Raw genomic sequence first — 17,756 nt, forward strand, 5'->3', positions numbered from 1 at the left:
CAGCTGCTGCCTGAGACATCAGCTCCTATTCCCTCTCTGTTATCCTCCTTTACGTTTATTCTGTTTATTATGTTTGAAAATGTATAGAACACTGAATTTGTTAGGAAAATTTTGCAAAGGCTTATTATCTATCTGTCTTTAACACTTCCTGTAACAATGCCTCAAGAATTTGAAAACCTGTATCAAGTGCTTCTTACGTACCTTACTGCCTATTTCTGGCACATTTCAACTTTCAGGAAATAGCCACTAACTTAAAAGGAGGAACATTTGTTTAGTCGCAAAGGAGGGTAGTTTCCAATTGCTTCCTTTATGTTCTGTTCTGGATTTGACAGCAAGGTAAAAATTTGTATGTATACATGTACATGCAACTGATACATAGTTGTATGCAAAAACTCCGTTTCATGAAAAGTACTAGAATGTGAAGCCCAGAATGGAAACAGGAACTAAGATAAAGTTAAGGTGTCTTCACAGATAAGATCTGAAACCAAATCACCTGGTAGCCTCACATTACTGTCGATGAAAATTACAATTAAAGCTCCATAGAATTATCACAACTCTCTACATAGTCACAAGTAGAAACTCATAAAGCAGAGCAAAACAGATGATCTCTTCCTTCATATACTTACTGCTATTATATAATTAAAATGCTATTATTAATACTTAGAAAGTAAGGATTACAAAATAGCATACAATGCAAAAATTAAAAAATACTTTGGCTCAGGATTATGCAGCAAAGCTTTGTGGACCATGTGGAGTTTTGAATCTGCTTCCCATGGAAAACCAACACAGGTGCAAAAGGTCAGAACATGCCAGTAAATCAGGACACAGAAATCCTGTCATCAAGCCTTGCTCAGGGTTTCTGTGTAGCTATCATAAATTAGATCACCATTCAAACCAGTAAACTACCACAAAAAGCAAGAAGTCTGGCATATTTGCTAAAACGTGATTTGAGGACATATATATTCTAATGAAAGAGATGGTGAGTGCAAAGAAAATAATAGAAACTACTTAGCGGCTAATCAAACATAGTGATATACACTTAATATAGTCCACAGTTTGCAAAGCAAATTAACAGAGGAAATGAATGGCTAGAAGCATTGAAAGTATTCAGTCTAAATCAGGGAAAATCTACAATCATTGTTACAGGCAAATGCTACCTTTTCTGATTTTAAAACTGTTAAAATGATCACTAATGTTTAATAAAAGAGAAACAAGGAAGCAGACTGAGGTACATTGTTCCGAGCATTGTGATGTCTATTATAAAGTGAGTGCTGTACAAAAATTTCTAGGTTATCTTTATTAGAATGTCTAGGTTATCTTTATTAGAAGGTACCATCTACTACTTACCAGTAGTGATTAAGCAATTCTACAAAATTCCATTCATTTTATTTCTCAAGTATGCCTCTAGGCAATGCATCTTTTTTTTTTTTTTTTCTCACTTGTTTGCCTCTGCACCCTTTGTAACTTCTTTACACCAAGTAAGAAATGAATATCATTGTCTGAAGACGTTACAAGTCACTTTAATATATATTACCATTTAGGCAACTATACTGAGTCAGACCAAAGTTCTTTAATGTGCTGAATTATTACCTAGAGCACTGGGGGAGCCTTGGAGCAGCAAGTATTAAGCAGATGTAGCCTGGCAGACTCCCTCAACACTGTTTATATCAGCTAAGCCTCTCTTCCTCATGTGCGCTTAAAACAGACTCAAAAATCTGAAAAGACCTATCAAGCTGTAATAAGTAACATATTGTGCTTTGTTCATTAAACCTGTATGGCAAGGTATGGATGGAAGATTTATGTGCCCGCAAGGCTTGATAGCCCAACCGAAGGACATTCTTGCATAAGTCAACAGGACCCGTAGCTGAGGGGGTTAAGTAATCACATTCTTGCATAAGTCCACCCACAGGGCAACGAGGAAGACCTTCAGCCTTCATCCTTACGATCACCAGGAGGCAGAGAAAGACCCCCCAGCAACAGAAGGAACATGCGCAGAGTATCGACCTGATTGCGACATCACGAATGCAGGAAATGAGACTGTATATAATGTGCTTACACGAATCAGGAAGTTGCGCGCCGTTGGCAGAGCGCAGACTCCCCGGCTGCCCAGAGCTGCCTTTGCTCTTGTTCGCTTGCTAATATGATAAAATTCGCATTGGATTTTGACACTTTAAATTGTCCGTGTCTCTAGCTATCACAAAGCGCTTTTCTTAAAAATGTGACTCCACTGTTGATCCCATTGAATCCTATTGAAGTCGAAGAAGCTTATCTGATCCTTCTGGATCCGCATAACAAGTTTTCTCATGAGGCTTCCCAAGACAACATTGCAAACATCATCAGCGTTATCATTAGCACTACAGCCTTTCTCACAGTACTTATGAACTTGCTTTGCTAAAGTCAGGAAGGGAGGTGCTATGAAAATGGAAAATAATACAAAATAGGGAAAGTGACTCACAATATATTGAGTGAGTTCTTACAAGGTCTTATATTAAATAATAATAACCTTCACTTTCCAATAACCTAACCAAACCTTTTCTTTAGGCTCAGATTCAGTTTATTTCATGTAAATTGGCTTCTGAATCACTGAGAAACACTGAATTCTGGTTACTTTGCTCTGCTATGGGAACATATGTCTCCCTGTAGATCTACTAGAGAAAAAATACTAACCAAAGAAAAAAAACACTTCAGACTTCCCTCCTTTTTTTTGCCTCATAGGCTGCAATGGATACTTCCTTAGGACTCGAGCAGTGTGAGTTCAAAGGTACTACTTTGTTGTTTTATTTTCATGGACAACTGTGTTAGAAGCATCAAGCAATAGGGTCTTCAATTTCTTTTGATAGATAAGTTAGCAAGGTTAAAGATTTGAAGAGAGCAGTTAGGTGGATATCACAAAGATGTAGCTAAATACAGATGCTTCAAATACATTATTCCGTACCAGTTTGTTTTGTTAACTAGTCACTTGCAGTACTTTGCTGAAGTCTTACAAAATTTCCTGTGGTGTTTATTCTAACTGAAATTGTGCTCTCTCGCCTGAATAATTCATGTGCAGATCTTGAGTTAAAACTATATAAACCCGTAATGGGAAATTTCCAATGCACTGAAGCCAACACCTGAGATGAATATTCTCCGTTGTCACTGTTGAAACAACTTCTATCTGGTGTCTTCACAACGAGGTAGACCCAGTCAGGCGGTCTTAGAACAATGGTTTTCAAGACTCCTTTTCTCCAATTGCTTGTCTGGGAACAGACTTTTCTTATCTACCGTGTTAATTTATTCTTGCAAAGAGCACAGTGCCCTAACGTTCACAACTTACTTATTAAGGAGCGTCACACACTTCAAAAGTTCTTCAATTTTGCTCTGAAGAATACAACTTGTCATTCTTGGGTAAGTTAGACCTGATCATTTAAGCACATATCTAACATTACTCACAAACCATTCCCTGGGTCTAAAGGAATAGCTGAAAGATATTAATACCTGTATGAGTGACCTGAGGATTCAGGACTTGTGACTTAACGCCTGAAAGTGCAGAGACATTGCTTTCTCACCTGGAAGGGATGCATAAGGACATATTCATGAGCATTTGCAATCCACACATTGACTTCAATGAAAGAGCTAATGGTGTAAATTAGGTCAAGATGGTTCTTGTCTTCCTCTGTTGAAACAAGGCCAGAGAAATGAAAAAAAGATCTTTAGAGTATTTAATTAGACACCTCCAACTCTATCTGTGTAACTCTTACAATTAGCTGAGAGAGTCAGAGGGCTTTTCCACGCTATCTACAGAAGGAGCAGAGAGCCATGATTTTTGAGATGCAGCCAAAAAAGGCACGCACAGCTGCTTAAAGCCAGCCCAGAAGAAACAGAAGGCCCAAGGGTGCATGTTTGAACTCCTGTCCCTCTCACTAGAAGGCAGTCCTGACTCAAATCCAGGTATCACATGTGCTAGAGACACACCCCATGCAGCCCCAGGGACCAGGTTGAGCATTGCAGATCCCTGAATATGTAGCCCTGTCTGCTACCAAACAAGCCTCAATGTCCTATGCACTCAGCATGGCACAGGAAAGGAAAAGTTTCATATGATGTTACACAGCGGTCAGGGAAAGGCCATGTGACAACAAGAGCCATGTCTATGCAACACCTGCCACAACAGCAGCTGGGTCAGTTACTATGGCTCCCAGGCACCACTGTAACAAGAAAATCTGCTCTGCAGCCTCTTGTATCTTAGCATACAAAGCTGAAATGTGGCTGTGCACTTTCCCATGGCAAACTCAGCTGTATCTGTCAGAGCACTGCAGAACTGACAGTAGAGTGAAAAACAGCAAAAAAAGTGCCTGTTTTTCTCAAATGTCTCTGACAACTTCCATCAATCATTCCATTGCCTAAGCCTTAAGGATTTGTTGCTGGTTAAGAAAGACCTAAGTGGGGGAGAAAAATTGCATTTGAAAGCCAAAATCAGCTTCCATCTTTTGCCTTTTCGATGAAAGACATTCCTCTCCTGATCCTCAAGCTTTTACATGTTAGACCCAGGGTATGAAAATTAAAATCTATCACCTCTCTTCCAGCTCCCACTTGTCAGTCATCATGCAAGAGCTGCAGATCAAATCTACTTACAGAGCTGCTTTTTAGCTTTTGGGACAGATCCACTATAGGATTCATACCCACGGGGATAAGGAGGTACTGATATCTACTGCGTTGCTTGCACAGCTTTCTTCACCAGTCACACTCCAGAATTCTTGGTTTATTTTCAACTTCTGCAACCTCGGAGGGAAGAGGAGGATGGAATGCACAGGAAGCCTGGCTGCAACAGACTTCCCAGAATCACCTCATCCTTTCTTTCCATATCGGTGATATTTTTTGGTGATCAACAACTTTCTAAAGTCTCTTCTGTGGCTAAATTAGTGCTATGGGGAGTATAAAAAATTTTTTTTTGCAAATAAGCTATTAGTCTTTAGATATTCATACTATTTCTAGTGTAGAAAAGTAAAAAGAGTGAAAAATACCCACAAGTAGCTGAAACCTGTAATAAAACAGTAATTGTTTAAAGTTTTCATACATGTACACAACCGTACTAATGAAGGATTATTGGCTAAGGAGCCAGCAGTGTGCGTTTGCCGCCCACAAAGCAAATCACATCCTGGGCTGCATCAAAAGATGTGAAGCCAGCAGGTTGAGGGAGGTGATTCTGCCGTTTTACTCTGCCCTTGCGAGACCCCACCTGGAGTACTGTGTCCAGCTCTAGAGCCCCCAACACAAGAAAGACAGGGAGCTTTTGCAAAGATCCCAGAGAAGGGCTACCAAGATGGTCAGAGGGTTGGAACACCTTTTCTATAGGCTGAGAGAGTTGGGCCTGTTCAGCCTGGAAAAGAGAAGGCTGTTGGGACATCTTATAGTGACCTTCCAGTGCCTGAAGGGTGCCTACAGGAAAGGTAAGGAGGAACTTTTTACAAGAGCCTGCAGTGAGCCTGGAGTAACAGTTGGAAGCTGGGAGAGTGCAGGTTTAGACTAAATACAAGGAAGAAGTGTGACACCAGAACAGGTTGCCTAAGGAAGTTGTGGATGCTCCATCCCTGGAAGTGCTCAAGACCAGCTTGGACGGAGCCTTGAGCAACCTGGTCTAGTGGAAGGTGTCCCTGCCATGGCAGAGGGGTTGGAACTAGATTATCTTTGATGTCACTTCCAACCCAAATCGCTCTGTGATTCTAGGATTGATTCCATATGCTTTTTCTTCAAAGTCATATGCTTTGTTTAAAGCAGAATAAGCAATAGAAGAAAACTATCTGTTCTCATTATGGCATCACATGTACTTTGTGAAAGAGATCCAAAATTGCTCCTCTATCCAAGGGAAAAAAAAAAGGATTATATAAAGTACAGGATGATGATTTATGAGTAATAATAACAATAATGGCCATCTATTATACTTCACTCAATAGATATCAGAGTCAGACTCACTTTTCCTGTTTTCAGAAGAGAAAATAAGGCACAAAAGGCGAGGTGAGCGCCCAGAGTGATCCATCAGGCTGACATCGCTTTGGAAATTTAATCCAAGTTTCCTGAATCTCGGCCCAGTGTTCTGTCCTCAGCAGTAACTGACTGCATATCTTAACCACCAGAGAATAACTTTACCCAAAAATTCACATGTCTCTTAAACCAAAGGCCCTCTTGAAAACACAAGGTATTTGCAGTTCAGCGGTATCTGCATTGTCTGACACTTCCACTGTTTGCAAAGTCATTTTTTAATAAAACAGTGATGACCTAGAGGGAGAAATGCATGACTTCCATAATTATATCACATTGTAACAAAATTTGCCAGTCATAATAGATGCTTTCCTACATCCTAATACTTTTTTGAACTTTTTCACTCTGGAGGCTTAGGTACCCTAGCATTCCTTTATATGCAACATTTTAATTCAATAATAATGCTTTTAAGTGCAACAACAAATTTGACAAATGAAGCTTTCGTGCAAAATATGTAAATTAAATTGTACTTGGGCAAGGCAAATATGAGGGTGGCTGAGCAGAGATTATAACAGTGTGATTTCAAATACAGCACCATTGAATCTTTTGGAAAAGTATCATTCCTTTCTTCATGAAAATGTAACTTGAAAGCAGACGTCTCCACATTTTTAAAGTCTGGAGTCCCAATTACTTTACAGAGTAGTTACTAGATAACAAAATTTTAATCACTGTCTGGGCCATTAAACTTTGGTAATGGTGACAGAAATACTCTCAGGGGAACCAATAGCTTGTTTATTAAGCAGCAGTAATTAAGTAACACAGTGGGAGTATGAGTTCCAGGAGAAAACATGTTACAATGACAGTTTTATTACACATCTCAATTACTTTTTATGATGCACTTTAGTTTTCTGCAGTAGAACTGTACCACTGTTTCAGATCTCCAGGAGCCTGAAGCTCTACACAGACGTCCTGAGTCCCTTCTCTGGTCCTGAGATCAGCTGACACAGTCTGTAATGGTAAACTTGACGTGGAAATACCTTATCAATACTGCCAGGGTTAATAGCCTCTCCTATATTAATTCCTAAAATTTCCCAGAAATTACCTGCGAGACTACTAATAACCCACAGATGTGCATGGAACTGTTTGAACAGTTCAATAGTGCAGGCAGCCAACGTCTGAACCTCTGCCTGTGCCCGGGAACTGTTTATTTACTAGTCAAGACAAAATCAACGACCACCTAGCAAAACCAAGATGCTTCTATCAGATGCAATGGACAAAGAAAGAACGGGCGAATGATGGATAAAGAATGACACGTAGAGACGGAAAATAGGACTAAAGCTCTTAACTGGGAAAGCAGTGAGTTAGCAGCATTGTAGATAAATGTGAGCAATGCAGGATGCAAGAAGAGAGGATGCTGCAATAATCAAGTTAGGAAAGGATGAGGGATGGAGCTAGCTGAGGAGACAAAGTAGCATCTGCATTTTAGAGCTACTACGCAAGAGGAATCTTTGAAGTTCACAGAGAGACCAAGGCACGGGGCCAGCTGAAGACAGTGCTGAGGTCCAGGGAAGGTGGTGCTGTTCTCAGTGAGCAGAAAGGAAGTAGTGGGGAGGGCTATAGAGACAGTGTACTGTTGGTTATGGCACCACCAAGCTGTAGCCCCACAAGACAGAGGCAAGCTGTGGGTTTAGCCTGAAATTAGTCTGTACAGACTGATACCTGAGCAGCAGACAGAAAGCCTCCCAGAGGTGGGGAACCCAGCAGCTGGGAAGGAAGCCTGCATTTTATCTTCCAGATAGTCCAGGATGTACATGCTTCAGTCAGAGAGAGGGTATACAGGTCAAAAGGGAAGTAAAAGTAGCTAAAGAACATCCTAGGTGGCAAACACCACCCCAACAACCCACATTAAGCTGATCATTACACTGTACTACTGATGTGCTGATGAGTCAGAGCCTCAATACATCTAAGCTCAGGAGGACAGAGTGGGTGCTAAGATCATTCAAGCTGATCTCTTGGACAAGCATTAGTGGTTAGAGCCTGTAGGTTCTGCAGTCCTTCAAGTTGTGGGTCACAGAAGCTTCCTGGAGCCCCAAAGATTCTCTGAGAAAGGGGCTGAGTTGTTCCACTCAATCACTGTCTGAAGGACTACGGAGGAAGGGCACACTCTCTGTTACAGTAGTCTAGTCAGCAGGATAGGGCAACCAGAAAAGAGCCTGGGAAAGTCTGAATTATTTTGTCTAGCTTGTGGGAGCAGCCAAACCAGAAAAAAATTTGTAGACCACAGCATAAACACAGTCACTCTTTCACACATATATGACAACATATGTGTATGCATGCACAGACAGACATGACTTGCGTGTTGGAATTCATCGAGAAATCTGCATTTTCAGAGACATCTAGCTCTTACTGGCTACGTCTAAACTAGTAAATTCAATAGTTCCAGCATCTTGATACGTAATTGTTACCTCTTTACTACATAACCAGTGGAAGGTTATTAACACGGATTTGAACCTCGGGCAGCTAACACTCTCTCAGGCAGCTCTAGGGGCAATTTGAGGTTTCTGATGAACCAGGGACCATTTCTACTAGGTCATCTGAATGCCACCACTCTGTTTTGAATTATAAGGTATTTGAAACCTATGGGCATTGGCAACACATTCCAGTTGGTTTCAACGCCAGACAATGAGTCCTGGGACTGTTCAATGTACTATTCCAGATGCATTCAGACTCACTTTCCTGGGATTAATAACAGTTTTGCTACTAGCAATTTTGCCGTTTTGCCAACAGAAGTCTAAAGCAGACAAATTGCATATTGGTGGCCAAAGCATCATCTAGAAGTGTGATGTGCATAGAGAAGAGTATTGATATGGTACATTCAGTTGCCCAACAGTTGACTTCTTTTGGTTCTATGAACACTGCAGTACATAGGTAAACACTGAGAAAAAAAACATTATGACATTAAACTATGCCTTGCAAAGTATGGTGCAATTTAGTGTGTGCTTTACTCCGTTTCACCATACTACAGACAATCACATGGAGAGCAGTGCGCTGGGGATTTCATTTGTCAAGAAGAGTTGCTAGGGAAAAAGATCTTAAGGACTGCAAAACTCCTGGAAGGTCTTCATGCTATGGGGTGCCAAAAGAAGACAGGAGACATTAACAGCTGGATCCTGAAAGGGTCTGAGCTGGCAGCCAGCATATGACTCAAGGCTTGCTCTTATCTTTTCTTTCAAAGTGGACATACAGCATTCATGCTCTACTAAGCTAGAAATAACTAACGTGGTTCTGTAATACTTGCTTCTAATATGTGCACTCTTTATTTTAACTTAATACGGTTGTTTACTCTCTAGAGCCACCAATAACGATAGGAGTAGCTCTGGCCTGATGCTGCCACATGTAAATGAATATATCTACAAGTACACATCAATCAATGGTGTTAATATTTCTGAGGTGGGAAGGTGCTGCAGTGTATATACACACATAACACTTACAATTCTGCTCCTGCTTGTCACATCTTTAAGCCTTGAAGGGCTCTGCTCTCTAGTAGCTATTTTCCATGCTGTTCAATACCAAACACTCTGCTGTAGAGGAAAAACAGACACACTGTGCTTTCACGGACAACTCTGTGCTCCTTCGAACTGTTTCACAGTCTCTACATACCTTCTGAAAGAAAAAAAATCTTTTTGCTTTTTATCTCTGGAGAGACATAAAGAAACCTCATGGACAGATATTCAAATGCCATCAATTGCACTAAAGGTTCTTTGTGTTTATAAATATATGCAGCTAAAAAATTATAGATTTAGCTACGCTTCTCTTCAGAAACTGGGAAAAATTAGGATTAACCTGAATTTTACAATAAATACTGTGTTGCTCATTACCCTCTACGGAAAAAGGTGACACTGATTCGAAATCTCATGTCTATTATATCTTTTAACCTAAGAAACATAAAAAAAAATATTTATAATTCAATATGAAATAATGGTAATACAGAAGCTTTCAGGTGGCCGAAGGATTCTTTTTATTATCATTGTTCCTCTAAAAAGCTCTTATACCATTACCATGCCTGATTTTTCTCAAGGATCAACACAGCCATAAATATTTTCTGCTCTTTAATGTACATTTGGGATGAAGTTCCTCCAAATGCAGGTACTATGTTACTCTTTCAGCATCTTTATGCTCCCTGCCCCGCATCCCTTCCCATACCTAGATCTCATGTTGTGCATGCACAGGACCTTGTCTGTGGGACCATTGCCTCACTGCAGAGTGCTTCAGTGACATAGAAATATAGGAGCATACTGGGGGGAGGAGGGAGGCAAGTCAGAACGTGGCCTGCAGTGTTTTGACCTGGCTGCAATAAGTTCCCACATATGAAATGAAAAAGGAGTCGTGGAAAAGTCCTATATTCTGATTTCAGCTATGATTGGGTTTCAACCCCCTCCATCCCAGGAAGTTTTGTACCAAAAGATTCTCTTGGCTTTACACACGGTAGTCTAGTTAAGCCTTTCTGCATTTAAGAAAATAAAACAATGTTGTACTTACAGCGACTTCATGGTTTAACATGTACTTAATTTCTCACCTGTGTTTCTAGAGACATAATTCCCTGCTTCAATTTCTTTATCCTCTGAGGGAGGACAGTCCAGCCTTCTCTCCTGCTCCATATAGCACATGACTAGCCTGTAAAGTAATGGAATTTACAGAGTTTAAATATGCTGCTACAACTCTGTTCCCTAAAAGACCATTGGCAGAGGAAAAGATAGGGTAAACAGCTGCTCACCAGCTGGCAGATTTTTTTCTTACTATTTGCATTCAAAACATCATCTAGAGTAAGCAAACTTATGTCTACTAATTGTATGGCTGTTCACAGCTCGAGGGCAGCTCTGCTATTAGCCAAAACATAACAGTCAGAGCTTTCCATACATTGAACGACTTTCTTGCTTGGAGCAGGAGCAAAACCCAAATAAGTGTCACAGTAGACCAACAAATCCATACCAAGACACCAAAAAAACCCACAGTGACTAATAAAAGAGAGAGAATGAACCCTTCTAAATTCAGAAACTATATAATATCCTATCGGACTCACTGCTACCTTGGCAAGCTTCTGTCTTTGTTTCTGGTTATTTATTTGTATTTATGAACAGAAATTAGAAAATCATGAGAATTAGCAGGGAAAATTGGCCTGCAAAGCACCAAGTGAGTCAAAATGCTTTGTCCTCTATAACCAAAAGAAACTGTGGCACAGTATTTAAGTCCATATAGGTCGAGAAGGATAGAGGTTCCCTACATGTACAGTCAAGCTACAAATGGTATTCATCATCCACAGCGTGAGTTAAGCCCTCAGTGACTACAATGCACTAAGGGAAGAGAGATTTAGAGGCTGGAGTCAGGGCTGCTGCCAGCAGCACGTTCACAACTGGTGGCTGCGAAGTGAGAAAAGGCATCACCTCCTCCCCAGAGCCATGTTCTCTCAGACAGGAAATAAAAATAATGTGATATCTCTTCCTGTGGACACATAACTATTGCTACCGCTGAAAGAGTAGCAACTAATAATGGTCTTAAGTGTAGACAATCATTTCAGCATTGCTGACAGGGCTGGGTTTAGCAAGAGCCATAGTCATTACCACCTAATCACACCAAGCTGCACAGAAAAAATTAAAAAAAACAAACAACAAAAAACCCACAAACTCCAAAATGCTGCGCAGACATTCCTTGGTGCCAGATGACCTGCTTTCTATCTTCTATTTTTGCTATCAGCCTATATGGCACCTTGTCCTGCAGAAATGTCAGGAATTTGACATACTGATCAGAAGTTAGGCATCTTTCAGGATTGCACACAGGTTGGAACATATAAATGACTACAAGAGGCAAACAAAAATATAAAGTTGATATTCAAACCTGAAGGTGAACCCCTGGGGACACTGTGCAAAATTGGGAAACAAAGAAAAGCACATGCAATCTCACTACCCAGCTGGTGTCTCCTGCGTGCTTGTACAGTTGCTGGAGAGACTTGGGTAACTCCAGAGGTCACTGAAAATATTCAAAGCTCCTACTATGAATTTCTCCTCAATATTTTGGGGTACCTGGAGAGCGATCATGCCACGGAGACATTTTCTCCTGAACAAAAATCAGAAGTAATCACTGAAGCCTGAAGATCTCTGATTACAGTACAGCCCTGTATTGCTGGAGTGTTTCACCTTCCTGCTGGAGAGCTCCTGCAATTCCCTAACCTCAACCATTACTCCAGGAAGCAATCTTGTAGTATTAGCTGTTAAGTAAATAAATTAGATAAATTAAATAAATTAGATGTTAAATAAAACATTAAGAGTTAGAAAATTGTTTTTATTTCTTTGTTCCATGGTTTTCTGTAAAAGTCTGTCGGGATGCAAGTGATTTTATTTTGAATGAGTGGAATGAACCAAACACATACCCCCACCCATTTTTAATGACTTGCTATTTCCAGTCATTATTTATTCTGCAGTCACAGCCTAAACTGAGGAGGATTACAGATGGAGTGGCACCTGCTTGCTGAGTTTGCAGAGTATAGAAACACTATTCACTGGTGTCCTGATGAATTCCCATTCATACAATGTTCTCATTCACATAACTTACCAAAGAACAACACACAGGTATTTCACCTTTGGGTTGTGCAAAATCCCTTGAAAGATATGCAATAAAGATATGCAAATATGGCAGGCAATGCAATGACACTATTGTCTGAAAACAAATTAACATAGTCTTCGGCAAATCCTATTTTTCAGACAATGAAAATATCTCCTGTTTTGGGGGGATTTTTTTGAACAAAGAAGTATCTGAAAATTAAATGCCTCTGCAGGTATAAGGACAGGATTTCTTCTTAGTACTCACACCTGAATTTATCAGACTCTTTTCTCTTACACCATATGTGCCAGTATACCTGAGGCCTGCAGAGACACATGTTCTCAAAGCCATAAATTGCCCACTTCAACTCTACTGGGTTGTGATTCACTTGAACAAAAAATAGTCCAGTTCAGAAAAGAGGACAGAAAAGAAAAAAGGAGATCCTTAGCAGACAGAGTAGAGAAAAGAGACCTCAAAGAAAAAGTCCTTTCTAATAATAAAGGCCCGGGGGAAAAAAAAAAAAATCAGTTGTTTCCCACAGTTAAGATTGCTGTGCACTCTTTCTGTCTTGAGGCAAAGACAAAGGGTTCTGGTTGCATCAAGTTTTCCTAAAAGCTTGAAATTAGGGATGCTTCAGGAACAAACCCAACCCAAGGTAAAGCAGAGGGCATACACAACCAGGGACCTAGAACTGTATTATTTGGTGCAGGACTAAGTGATGAACTGCATCCAGGCTCCCATTTTAGTGTGATCTGAATTAAAATAAAAACATATACGCCCTGGCAGAAAGTGCCATATTCCCTGAAAGCATTGGGCTTGCTCTGCATGTTCAGCCCGGTTAAGCCTATGTCTGCAATGCCAATTCACCTGCTTGTTGTTGGCATTTGCCAGCACCTCTGCCATCAGCAGTCAAACAAACAGGTAGAAAGAGCCGAATCATTCTCAAATAAACAACTTCTCCTTCTTCCATCCATGCAGCAATCCAGGTAGAGCAGAGGATAAGGGTAGCAGGCACTGCTAGTAAGGATGTTAAGTAAAGCTTAATTGCCATTTTCCTTCACAGCTCCTAAAAATATCCAAAAGCCTCTAACACTTCGCAGAAGCCTTTCAATCGTGGGTTTTATAATATGCTTTCACAAGGACTCTTGCCACTAGGTCAGTTTATTCTTATAAAAACACACATATAGAAAATATATAGACACACATGCATAAAAGAAGTCAGGGCACACGGTAGAAGTTACTGGAGTTTTTTTTCTATTTCATGTCCTATTTTACTCATATCTAGTCTTATTTGATCACTCAGACTTTAAAAACGCCTCACTTCAGGAGAACAAGGCATAAAACCAGCAGCATGGTATAGCCATGCACTTTCTGCAGACTTTGCTATGACCTTAAGTGTCCAAAAGCTTACACACCATGTTTAAAAAATGAACCCTTGCCATGTGAAGCATTGCACAAGGAAGCAGTTTTTACACTTTGGACCTGCCTGAGGATGTTTATTTCAGTTTTTCAAGTTCATTTTGAGCTCGGAGAGACTTTAGCACTAGTCTGTGTGACATCTGCTTGTGTCAGTGACAGGTCAGATCCTGGATCACAGTACAGATCTCTCTCTCTTACTAATTTTCATTACAGTTCTTTGGTTTGATACAAACAGTATTGCTTCTATCTCGTTATTAAAAATTCTGTATGACAATAAACAAAGCAGAATGTATGCTGAAAAACATGGAGATGCTTGGTTCCCAAAAAGCCTCTTCTGGAAGCTATTTTTTGAGAAAGATCTGAACTAAGAAATGAAATTAAAAAACAAACAGAATCTTTCACACATCCAATCTATGAAACTTTGTTTAGAAGAAATTAGAGCAAGTTCTATGAGTTCTGCAATCTTTGTTGGTGCTATAGATTTGAAGGTCAGAACGCATCACCTTGCTTGCTTCCTTACAGTAAAATCGTACACTCCGCCTTCTCCAATTTAGTTGACACATGTAGATTACAAGAACTATGTGCATACGATGTAGGTCAGGCCCCAAGTGGTCTAATCTCAAGTGCAGCTAAGCCAAACATGAGATCCACACTCTTTGCCCCTTAAATTCTTAAAAATAAGACTACAAAAAGAAAAAAACTACCATTTTTATAGAAGATCTAAAGTAATAGCATTTATGGAAGAAAATTATTGTTGATGAAAAATAAAAAGCAATACTACTAGAAAGAGAAATGTGGTTTGTGTGTGGAAGATCATCATAGGTGGAACAGGTGCTAGCACTATAACAGAAGATGTAAGATTAGGATGAACTTATACCGGTGGATTCATGTAAAATATACCAGACTGGTTGCATATTCAAAATATCATGATGAATTAGACAATAAGAAGCTCAGAGTATCTGTTCAAGCAATGATAGAGGGCTGCAGGGACTGGAAGCAGAAGATGAGAAAGGGCAGAGATCTGGCAGGGCAGGAGTCAGCAGCCAATGAACAAGTGCTGTTGGTAGAGAAGGGCTTTGCAGGCAAAGCAGGTGATTAGAATTAGGAAGACACTGAGGTACAAATCCATCAAACATTTTTCTTTACATTGTTTTGGATGCCTTCTTTGCAATATTTGTTTTACCTTTACAAAGCTTTTGGGACTTGATCATTTCTTCTTAGTTGTTATTTCTCCCTTGAACAATACGTTTCCTTTTTGGCGTGGTACATACTGAAGATGAGCAATGACAGAAGAGACGCTGCCTTTAAAAGGAAAGTAGAAAGAAGAGAGAGAGGAAAGATGGTGCAAAAAGAAAAGAGAGACGGTTTGTGTCATTGTCAGTAGTGAAAAAGAATGGCATGTAGAAAATCTATTTATATCCTTTGCATAAGTGTTTAAATTTTCTGCAGTATTTTCACATAAACAGTACCAAAGTTTTAGTGAGAAACTCATACTTAAAAAAATCTATTTCATCTTATGTTGTAAGAAATGCCCAGAACGGAACATATATTTTATGAAATAGTTGACTGAGCCTTTCAATTTTCAATTCAAAGAGAACAGTTCTCAGAATCTCTCCCAGTAGTGAGATCAGTGTAGCATTAGTTATTTCAATACAGTCAAAATATGACAGCAGGGTAAAAATGCATTACAATAGACACTAATGCAAGGAAATCCAGGTAAAATTCTGTGAACAGAATATAAATATTTTGATTTCTTTATGTGCTTGACCACTGCACTCAAACGTCGCATTAGTAACGAATAATCTGATTTATTATTTATTAAATTTTCAGATTTATTTTGAATATGTGGGAAATAACATTTTATTTATCCTAGTTTAGGAACTAGGCTCAAAAAGAGGGGAAGAATTTTAAATTTGATTTTACTTTTCACAGTCCCATTCTTTCTGTCTCGTATATCATGCTCTCTTTTCTTCATGTCCTCTGAAGATTTTTTGAAGTCCAGAGATCTCTTGCTTTGTTAATATTTTTATTCTCATGAGTAATAAACCTGTAAATTGAACCGAACAAGAATTTTTGACCAAGATTTCATTCACAGTTCATAAATAAATTCAGTGGTAATATTTTTTTTTCTTGAGTTAATCTTCTTGTCCACATAAAAATTATTTTCTTTGGTACAGTCTAAACTAAATTAGCTAATTAATTTAAATGAAAGAAGAAAAAATAAAATATTTATCTCTTTTGTTCAGGTTAATAGATTCATATTTATTTTAAAAAAAAGCTTACAAACACCTAAAAAGCTTAAACATGAATGAGCAGGCTGGACTGTATCTATGTCTTGGTTTGAAAAGAGAGGTGTCTGTGGAGGAAGGCAGGAGCCTCCCTTGAAATCGAAAGTGCAGCCCCCTTCCCTCCAAATTATTATAATTTTGAAACTAACGGGCCTTCAGGCAAAGATATGGGGAATAACAGTTCTTTACTAATATATATAACACAAGGCAGGGAAAAAAAAAACAACAACCCACTAATTTACACTGACAGAGTCAGAAATACAACCTATAAGTCCGATAAGATGGTGTCTGCAGTCCTCCTGAAGTGATGGATGTAGTTCTGTTGAAGCAGCGATCTTGTAAAAGGGTCTGGTCTTCCTCCGAAGGTCCAGTGGTAGGTAGCTCTTGTCCTCTGGAACTCCAGTGGGGGGGAAAAAAACTCCTCCGGGAATCCAGTGGAAGAAGGCTGCTAGGGTGTTCGAGATCTCAGTTTTTATTTAGCAAGGACTGCTTCGCTCCTTCCCCCTGGGCGGAGCATCTCACAATGGGATGGCGAGTCGTGAGGCAGTTCCTTGATGGACCATTAAAAGGAGATAGCCCAAGAGCGAGTTATCGATGGGTCAGGCGATAAGGCATTGTTGTGCCCATTAACAGGAGATAGTCCAGAGGTGGGAGGCAGGGAGCACCGCCCCACCTGGTCTCAAAATCTCCTGAAGGTGGTAATAGAATATTTTTTTTTTTTTCCTTTTGACACATTTTACACTATAACCCAGGACAATCTAGTCTAAAGTAGTGAGTTTTTTGTAGAAAAACTCAATTGCAAACTAAAGTCTTTATATGGCCCTAGTGAGAGAGTTTAATGCAATACAAGGAGTATTTTTCTAAGTTAAGAAATCTGGACTAAGCAGTAAGTAGAGGAAAATCTTCCTGGTAACAAGTACTAGAAAATTGTCACTGTCTTTCACACAATTTGATTGACCTGTTCACATAAAATGGGTCAAATCGTACTGGGTAAATGAGAGAATCAGGCCTGCATGCAGGAGGAATAGTTTGAGACTTTCAGACAGAAAGAAAAAGCAATATGATGTGTCTGGTAATTTCCCAGATAGTTTATTATTTCTTTTCATTCAGTCCTCTGTCATGTTATTGAAAGTTGTCAACAGCATTTAGTACTCAGTCTTTTTCCACTGGAAATCAAAAGCATTAAATCCATGTTGTTAACAACATCTATGCAAATAGTATACAGTATTGTACACATCCTAAGTGATGCTGTAAATAATGGAGTTAGCCTTGCATGAGGAGTTCTTTTCTTAAGCAAAGAAATCCTTATTTTATATATATATATTAAAAAAATCTCATTCCTCAGGCAAACTATCTATTGCCTTTGCCATCTGTGGCATTTGACTTCAGCACCTAGCCTTTTTTTATTAGCATGCCAAATTATACTATGTCCATAACATCCTCTTCCTTTTCCTTTAGGAAACCTGTGGAATATTAGAAAAATTTACTCATCTTGAGGATAAG

Source organism: Leptosomus discolor, chromosome 2, assembly GCF_034619465.1.
Source record: "Leptosomus discolor isolate bLepDis1 chromosome 2, bLepDis1.hap2, whole genome shotgun sequence".
Classification (NCBI taxonomy): domain Eukaryota; kingdom Metazoa; phylum Chordata; class Aves; order Leptosomiformes; family Leptosomidae; genus Leptosomus; species Leptosomus discolor.